The 10,186-nt window shown below is 34.1% G+C and overlaps 2 non-coding genes across 2 annotated transcripts; both read right to left on the bottom strand.

Annotated features, from left to right (window-relative positions):
• Positions 1 to 920: 920 nt before the first annotated feature.
• On the bottom strand, positions 921 to 1,061 carry LOC125799209 (U4 spliceosomal RNA). Its single transcript, XR_007438037.1, has one exon. It is a non-coding gene; the product is annotated as a U4 spliceosomal RNA (small nuclear RNA).
• Positions 1,062 to 9,708: 8,647 nt separating this feature from the next.
• On the bottom strand, positions 9,709 to 9,849 carry LOC125799226 (U4 spliceosomal RNA). The gene has a single exon (XR_007438054.1). It is a non-coding gene; the product is annotated as a U4 spliceosomal RNA (small nuclear RNA).
• Between the last annotated feature and the right edge of the window lie 337 nt (positions 9,850 to 10,186).

Here is a 10,186-nt window from a genome sequence, read left to right as displayed (position 1 = left end):
GATATGCGCTTATGAATGAATATAACTTATATATATTAACCTTGGGGAGAAACTTGGAAATCTTTTTTATGTTTTATTATATTAAATATGTTACATGTTATTATTAACTATTAGAATGTCTATTGCTTTATTTCTATGGACTATTTGTTAAAATCTATTTTAAGATTCTGAAATTGCAATAAGGTATATCAAGTAAAAGTGTTACTTACAGATTATATAACTTTTAAAACGTCATAGGACGAAGAGAGGAGAAAGAGAACTTTTGAGTGAGAGTTCAGGTGGCTTCTGCTTGTTTTTTTTGGGGGGGTTGTATTACATTTCTTTTTTTGCTACATCATTTATGTTGTTACATTATTATTTTAGACAAAATTAAAGTGATAAAATTAACGTATAATGGTTGACACTATTATACTTACATAGTTATCATGACGTATCATATCACCATCACTGATTATGGAAACTTCACACTAGACTTTAAGCAGCTTGGACTGTGTGTCTCTCAACTCTTCCTCCAGACTCTTCTCCCTTAATTTACGAATTAAATGTAAAATTTACTGATGATCAGTGATGGTTTGGAGAGACATGTCATCTGCTGGTGTTGATCCACTGTGTTCTATCCAAAGTCCAAAATCAGTGCAGTGTTTTCCCCGAAAATCTTACAGCACTTCCCTCTGCTGACAACTTTTATGGAGATCGGATTTCATTTTCCAGCAGGACTTGGCACACTGCCAAAAGTTTCAATTGGTCTTATATAATTTTCTATTTATCTGAGACTTCTGGGGTTCTCTTTGCCTGTAAGCCATAATCACACATCTATATAACAAATGCAGAAAATTAACTTTAGAATAATGTTTTTTAATTAATGTATACGTTATCCACTATAAATTTATAATCACCTACTCTTCACACAGAAACATCAGTCTCCTTAGACACCGTCAATAATTGCCATAGCCGACTATATTTCAAGTCGTCCAAGCGGGGTAATGGGTAAAGTTATCAACTAGCAATAATTGCGCCTCGGAAAAACTTCATAGTCTACGATATTGCCACTGCGCAAGGATGAAAAAACAGCGGCGACCCCGGAGTCCAGACCAAACCCTGTACTCTTCCTGAAGACGGTAAATACTTACTATCCTCTATAACATACAGTAAACACACCCTGCTCCTAATACTGCACGGAGTGTTTATACAGCATGATTCCTGATCACTTTACCCCTCTAAAAATGGTTTAAAACAGTGTAATAAAGCAGCCCAGGTGCATTGTGGGGAAGAAAAGGGGCGGGGACAAACAAACGGTGCCCAATCAGCAAGCAGCTGTGCTGTAGGACTTTAAATAGAGCGCAGTAAATAAGTTCATACATTGATTTATTAGTCTGGAAAATGTATTTTTTACCTGAGAGAAAACTTTCTAATATTTTCACACAAATCTAAACGTCTGTTACTCAATTTTCAGTTTAATTATTAATGTGTATGATGTTTATTCTCTGAACTCTTAAATAATAATGTTTTTATTAACCAGTTTACTTCACGAAGTTGGTGAAGTAAGTCGAGCGAGTCTCACGCACGCACGCATGCGCACACCGGCACCGGCGGCGAGTCGCCACTAGATGGCAGTAGAACTCCACAAATCTCCTCACAGAGGTCCCACAGCCACAGTGATGTGTAGTATGTGTTACAGCAGCCTGGTGAAACAATGGGCGTGGCGAATAGTCAGGGATACTGTCAATCATTTCTTGCATCAGCCAATCATACAACAGACATTAACTGTCAGTTATTTCTTGGATTGGCCAATCAAAAGTATGAGTCAGAATCAGAATCACTTTATTTCGCGGGTATGTTACACATACGAGAAATTTGGTTGGGTGAGAGCAACACATGTATGACATGTAACAGTTACACAGACTACAAACATTGACAAACATTACACTACGAAAGAACCCAGATAGCCACCGAGTGCTGGCCCAGTATTGGGCCTTAGCTGGTTTCTGACTGTCCTCAAAGGTGGCCCAGAACCGGCCACCGGACTCGGCCCAGTGTATTTTTGAACGTAGGACCAAGTCTGGGCCTTATTCGGTTTCTGACTCCTCGAAGCTGGCTGAGATTCGGTCACCGGACTCGGCCCAGTGTCTTTTTGAACGTAGGACCAGGACTGGGCCTACACTGGTTTCTGACTGTTCTTGAAGCTGGCTGAGATCCTGCCACCGAACTTGGTCCAGTGCCCAACACAAGTTAAGCAAAACTTTTGTAACTGAAGGTACTTTGTCTTTTACTGTTGGTGAATTTGTTTTCTAAGAACTAGGAGGTTCAGGAACCTACAATGTTATTCCTACTACTACAAGCTACAAGCTATTTGTACATAAAATTTATGTAAATAACCACTTTGTACATCAGTACATCAATATGATTATTATATATTATTATAGGAAACACTAATAAGGAATTCACCATTGGTTTAAATAGAGTATTCTGTTTACTCAATTAGTGTTAATGAGAGAAAAACTTTGTCTGGAAGCTCAAAGAAAGACATAAAACAAAGATTTATATTAAATTTATGTTTAATTCATAAAGCTTACATATTTAAAAAATAAAGGGAAAAAAGAAAACAGAAACAGAATACAATTTGCAAATTCTTTTTAACTCATTCAATTGAATACACTACAAAGACAAGAAATTTAATGTTGCAAATATTCACTCATTTTGAATTTGATGCCTGTAACATGTTCCAAAAGTTAAGACAGGGGTAACAACATTATGCATGCATTATGAAGACCAAATACGAGAACGGAGACCCCGGACTGTTTCTTTAACTAGCTGAGCTCTGCGGTACAGTTAAAAAGCTCCCCACGACAGTGCTCTTACTGCCTCTCCCTATTAGGCTACAGAGGGGCATGTAGTGTTGTGTTACAGTGTTTGTTGTTGCGCCGCTAAAGTATGGAGGATGAAGAAAAAGAAATCCAACTGATTTGAAAGAATCAGGAAAAAATTGAATTGTGACCCCAAGAATCAATTTTGAATCGAATTTTGGGATTCCCAAAGATTCACAGCCCTACTTTGTACTATGAAAAACATTGGTTTAATAGGTTCGCCCAAACAAAGGTTTGGCACCTGTGGACTTCTTGTTACTTTTTACCGTATTAGTTTTTATTTGTATCTGTTTTAATACGTGGTACCTTTGCCAAGTAAAACTCAATATTAACTCAACTTAATATTGAGATAATTGGTTTTAAGAAATTTGCATCGGCCTAAAACATTTTCACAGTACTGTACATATACACACATACTGTATAGGTTTTTGTGTGTGTGTGTTTGAGCTGTACTATGGAGGACCAAAAATGACATAAGTATAAATAAATAAATGCAAATATAAATGTAGAAATAATAAATATATACATGAATAAATGAATAAATAAATAAATGTTGAAATAAATAAATAAATATATAAATAAATGCACATATAAATGAATGAATGAATGAATAAATATTTGCATAGGTAAATAAATTAATTAATACATTTCTTATTTATTTATATATTTATTTATATATTTACTTATATGTGCATTTATTTATTTATTCATTCATTTATTTATTTCAACATTTATTCATTTATTTATTTCAACACTTATTTATTCATTCATTTATTTATTTCAACATTTCTACATTTATTTATTTATTTATTTCCACATTTCTTCATTTATTTATTTATCTCCACCGTCCTGTACTTCCGGTATCAGTGAGACGGAACAAAAGGGACGGCACAGCAACATCGCGGCTATAACCCCTACTGCAGTAACAACTGCTGAAAATGAATGAGGGTCAACAGCTTAAAAATGTCGCCGCTGCAGGCCAAGGCAGGAGCAGTAGAGCCAAAACTTTTGCAGCTCAAAAACCAATCCTGCTTTAGAGCGAGGATAGGACCGCCTACCTAACTATCACACAAATGCAGAAATACAGAAATAAATAAATTAATAAATGTGGAAATAAATAAATTAATAAATGTGGCAATAAATCAATAAATAAATGTAGAAATGTTGAAATAAATGAATGAATAAATAAATGAAAAAATAAATAAATGCACATATAAATGAATAAATAAAAATAAATATAAAAAATTAGAAATGTATTTATTAATTTATTTATTTACCTATACAATTATTAATGTGTGTATTTATTTTTTATATATTTATTTATTTATTCATTTCTATGTGTATTTATATATTTATTTATTTATTTCAACATTTATTTATTTATTCATTTATTTATTTCAACATTTATTTATTTCTACATTTCTATGTGCATTTATTTATTTATTTATTTATTTATACGTATGTCATTTTTGGTCCTCCATACTGTAATACTTAAATATATAAATACATCTACATTAATTATAAGGAAAATGTGTTGATTATAAAGTCATTATCAACCGCTTCATCCATTAAGGGTCGCGGGGGGGTGCTGGAGCCTATCCCAGCCGGCATCGGGCGGAAGGCAGGATACACCCTGGACAGGCCGCCAATCCATCGCAGGTTGATTATAAAGATTAAAATAATATAAAGACAATTAAAATAAAGATAATTTAATAATTCATTGATGTCTCCTCCTCAGTAAATTTATATCTTACTCCCTGAGAGCATTACACACCAACCAGTATAGTTTTTCTTATTTATATTTTCTGAGTAGGCTCTAAAAGCAAGTTATACCTTCTCTACACATATTTAATTGTACGCTTGTTTCTATAGATACAACTATCAACTAATAGAATCAAGGTACAGTAATAGTTTAATGTTAAATATGTTTATTGCAGTCATATTTACAAATATAATGCTGTTATGTTTTTTCTTTTGTATGACATGACCATTTTAAATTCAGCATCACATTCTTGAAATAAGTACTTGGAAAATTGGGCACCAGCAGAAGCGAAAGTAGGGGCAGCAACATTAAAACATATTAATTTACTGACAATAATAAAATGTATCTATGATTTTCCTATTTCCTTTTTTTGCCAATATAAAACATGAATAATTTAATTGCTCTGAAAAGCTCCACTATTTTACTTAATGTTGTTAAATTCTCCTGTTGTGTCTAACAGGATAACTGTGTGTGTGTAATTTAATTTTAAACTTTTTCAAGTAAAACATTTTTGTCTCTAGTATACTAATATACTGCATACACAAACAACCTCTAGTGTGATTTTACAAATTAGAGAAATGTTGACTAAAGCTTATTTGGTAGTAGTGAGTGTGTTTATATAAAAATGTGCTAGCTAAGTTAATAACATACACTTTTAACGAAGTAGCAGAGTGTGCAGGAACGTATTACTGAACTCTGGAATAAACAATACAAATAAAGATTTTTTATATTAACTCACAGACACAGCACCATTATATTTAACTAAAAAGCTAGCTAAAACATACATTACACAGTGACTTGTAGAGACACACAACCACTAAGTTAACCTAGCTGACTAGCTAGCTAATGTACAACATCTAAACAAAAGTTCTGTGGAAGCATTTAGGTTAGCTAGTAAAGACCAATTCGCTAGCTAACTACCAAATTGGTTAACTAGCAAGCCTAATTGCTTTTACAGTATGTATGTTTGTAAAAGCATTTAAGCTAACGCTAGCAAACTGGCTGGTTTCTATCCTAGCTAGCTAACTGTTTATAGCTTAGCTAACGTAAATACCGAAACAGTACTTCTGTTCTGGCCCTGTACGCTAGCTAGTTTACAATTTAAATTTCAAGTAAAATCATACTTTTTGATGGTCTGTTAGTAACTGTTATAGCTACATTTGTTAATTAAATGACATTCGCAAATTAACATGAAATGTGTTTAATGCTACATTCTGAGATAATTTCGCTTCAGATAATATCACCTTGATATGCTAAAGAGGCAACACATAGATAGGGTTATAACTTAATTAAGTACATGGAATCAAACTAAATGATATGGCGTTGCCATCATACACCACGTCAACAGTCTATTTTTATGCCTTGCGCATGCGTCCTTAAAATAGCAATGGACTTTTGGAATATATTAATGCCGATGGGCGTGTTGGTCTGGAAATAAGGTGTGTTTAGGTACATTTCTTGCATGTTTCTATCTTGGTGGCGGAAAGCAGATTGCGCGATTGATCCCCAGAAAGAACATTGACCTGTCACTGGCGCACACCCATGACTGAATCACATCACGCTGCGCCCTGCGCTCCAAAATACCCCATACCATCACTTCCTTACCACAGTAAAAAAAAAACCTTACCCAGAGCCTTCAGCAAAAAAAAAACTATAAAAATAAAATATACTTTAAAATCTGCACAGTAACTATAAATTATTATTAGTTATATTTATTTCTGTCAGTTATAAGGATTTATATTTATGTTCGGTACACAGACTTAAATAACTGTAACTTAAAATATAGCAGACACAGGCATTCTGCTGTTTAAGAATTTCAACAGATGCTTATTCTCACTCAAATGCTGGAGTTTTTGAAATGGAAAATTAAAATAGAAAAGCACTTTGACTGAACATAAATTTATTTTATTTCACTTCGCTATTATTTAACTGAAATTACAAAAATAAAGCACATTGTCTTCCTGGCGTCTGAGGCTGCCCGTCAATTATATAAAACTTAAAACATTTGAAATACACAGAAATGTAAAGCTATATGTTAGAATTCGTTTCTTATCACCAGGGCAAATGTATTAAATTATTAAATATATTAATTTAGCTAGTTGATGATTTGAAACTGAAACTTTTATCATTCTGCACACTATCAGAAAGCCTGTGAGTTTATATTTTATATTATTCATTTTTTATTCATTTTAATTATTTTTATTATTTTATTAATAAACTATGTATATATATATATATATATATATATATATATATATATATATATATATATATATATATATATATATATATGTAGCCAGGTGGTGAATTGAGAATACACCTTTAAAATGTGTGAAGTGTTGTCACCCTGAGAGAGGAAAGGGAGGAGCTAAGAGCATGGTAGAGAAGGAGGCTCAAGCTGCAGTGAATGGTGGTGCTCCATTTTAGGATCCATCCAGAGCCATCCTAATGAAATAAGAGGTAAAAATCAGGAAATACTGAACAATATAAGGTTTAGTTGGCCTATAACAGTAGTAGATGCCTATATTGCCTTTCTAAACATGTATTTTGGATGAATCATAACCAGATGCGGGCAGATGGCATTGTTTCTGTGGGGTAGTGTCCTCCTCGTGTTCAAGTCTTGTATTTTTCTGGGTTACAGAAGCTGTTTATCCAAGTTCTCTTAAAGAAATGCTCAAATCTTATTGAGTAAAGCTGAGTAAATCGAGGTGAGCTTAAAAACAAATATTAGAAGAGCTCTGTTAATGGTATTAAGGTGGTATTAATGTTATCTATATATTTGCTGTAATTAGTGCCACTACCAAATACTGTACTGTGTTCTAAGCTAAGGTTTTACAGTGTATTCATTTTATTTTTATTGTTTTGAGTACAATTTAATCAGAATAAAATACCCGAAAAAAAAACTTATTGTTTTGAGTACAATTTAATCAGAATAAAATACCCGAAAAAAAACGTATTTTATTAATAAACTATATTAAGTTGAGTTAATAAATCATTTGGTGTGCGTCCTTTCCCCGGTGACATATATATATATATATATATATATATATATATATATATATATATATATATATATATATATATATATATATATATATATATATATATTCGCCTATGATTCCCATGTTCTTAGTTTATCGGTATAAATTTAATAATTTCTTATCATTCTTATCATTTTACTTTAATTTCTCTACTATTATTATTTTATTCATTAGATATAAATTCTTTTTTTATTTCTATTCTTTTTATATGTTTAATCCCTTTTAAACTGTAAATTAGGGTCCGTATGCAGTGTAAATAATCTATTGCTTGATTAATATTCAGTGTTGCAAACCACAGAATAAAATCTCTTTAAAAAATAAAAAAACTCTTTTTTTTTTAGTTTCCTATGCGCTCTTAAAATAGGAATGAACAGAAGTCAGCGCGCACCTGTCTCTTAAAGGTAATGACTACAGACACACTAATTGGCTTATCTCACATTACACCCAAAACACACCCATGAATAATTAAGGAAATTAAAACACACCCATTGAGCCGTTGGAGCTGCGCAAGGCGTATTTTTCACGCCCTCAAGATACCAAAGACACAGGACACGCCCCTAAATCCAACTGTGCAAAGCGCAATTACCTAGTGCGCTATATAGATCGTTAAAATGTACCCTTAAGGTTTCAGGATAGGTGACAGTTGACGAATGTTTTAGGGTCCTGTTTTAACGGTCTATATACTGTGATTCAAATGAATCGAATCAGTTCGAATCTGAGCTCCGAAATTGCTATTACTAACACAAACACAGAAAGGGGCGTTTTTCTCCGGTCTAGACACTTCTGTGTAAAATTACTTCCGTTTGGAGCGTAGTAAAAGTTTTTGCAGCTACCGCTGTGCTCTAATTCCAAACAAAAACAGCCTTATTTGAGTCTTCACTCATTCCCAGCTGACAAGAAACTCAGGAAGAAGTGGTTGATAGCCATCAGAAGGAGTGAGGGATTAACTTTCAGGGTTATTAGGAACGTGTGTAGCGCCCACTTCAGCTTCAGCTGGACTCGGCCAGCCAGAGTCTATGTACAGCAGAGTTAAATCTCGGAGATTCGGAGCTCTTTGAAGTAGTGATGTCAAACTCGAAACGCGGAATCGAACTGAATCGATTCATTTGAATCACGGTGTTCTTGTTTCGAAGTCCATATCAAAAGGGGAAAGCCACGTGACTGTTCATTACGTCACGCAGTTTCGAAACGTTTCGAATCTTTTCGCGCGTTTTAGTCCGCGCTTAAGTTCATGCAGCTGATCTGAGATCAGAATGCTTGGTCTCATATCTGCCCAGAGGAAAAGACCCTATGGATTACTGGCTCAGACACTCTGCCGTCTTTGCTCATTTGTTTCAATTAACAAAAAAATATCTCTCAAGCAGTCCAAGCACTGTGGAATAGATCCTGTTTATTAATAAAACAACTGATTACTTGTCATGTTTAATAAATAAAGTATTACACAAGCATTTCCCTACCTTGAAATGTAAAATGAATAATGTCAGCTATATAAATCCACTGACTGTGTATCATAATGAAAAATACATCTTAATGACATCATTAAAACAACCCTGTTCTTTGCAAAATTATGTGTTTTCATGACTTCATGAAATTTATTTAGGGACAAAACATACTATGGGGGAATATTTCTTTAATTTTTCATTAAAAAAAACATATCACTTTTGTTTCTGTTAAGAAAAAGTTGTGGATTCAGGCCCTGGTTGCTCACTAGATGTCACTGTGGCGTGTGATGATTCGAACGTTTGACAAGATCGAATCATTTTCCGAATAAATTGGTTCATTTGATTCGATTTCCCAAAAGCCCCACTTTTGCCATCACTGCTTTGAAGACAACGGAACCAGTTAAAAACATAACCTGGTGAAATATGCTTAAATACGCATAACCTTCACTGTATATCTGCCAATTAAGTATGAGGAGGGATAGAGCTCCATCAATTTTGAAACGGCGGTATTAGATCCGAAAGTTGCATACAAGCAGACCTATTTGATTGTACGTTCTAAAGCCCAAATAAACTTTCGCTAATTTTCACAGAGACATCAGTCTCCTTAGAGACCGTCAAAAATTGCCATAGCCGACTATATTTCAAGTCGTCCAGGCGGGGTATTGGGTAAAGTTTTCAACTAGCAATAATCGCGCCTCGGATAAACCTCATAGGCTACGATACTGCCACTGCGCAAAGCTGAAGAAGCAGCGGCGACCCCGGAGTCCAGACCAAACCCTGTACTCTTCCTGAAGACGGTGAACACTCACTATCCTCTATAACATACAGTAAACACACCCTGCTCCTAATACTGCACTAAGTGTTTACACAGCATGATTCCTGACCACTTTACTACCCCAAAAAATGGTTTAAAACAGTGTAATAAAGCAGCCCAGGTGCATTGTGGGAGAGAAAAGGGGCGGGGACAGACAGACGCGATCCAATCAGGAAGCAGCTTTCCATGAGACTAAAAACAGAACGTAGTAAATAACTAAGTTTAAACTGGAGAAGTCTCGAAAAGCTGTTTTTTACCTGAGA

Source organism: Astyanax mexicanus, chromosome 2 (genome assembly GCF_023375975.1).
Source record: "Astyanax mexicanus isolate ESR-SI-001 chromosome 2, AstMex3_surface, whole genome shotgun sequence".
Classification (NCBI taxonomy): domain Eukaryota; kingdom Metazoa; phylum Chordata; class Actinopteri; order Characiformes; family Acestrorhamphidae; genus Astyanax; species Astyanax mexicanus.
This window is presented reverse-complemented; position numbering and strand designations above follow the sequence as displayed.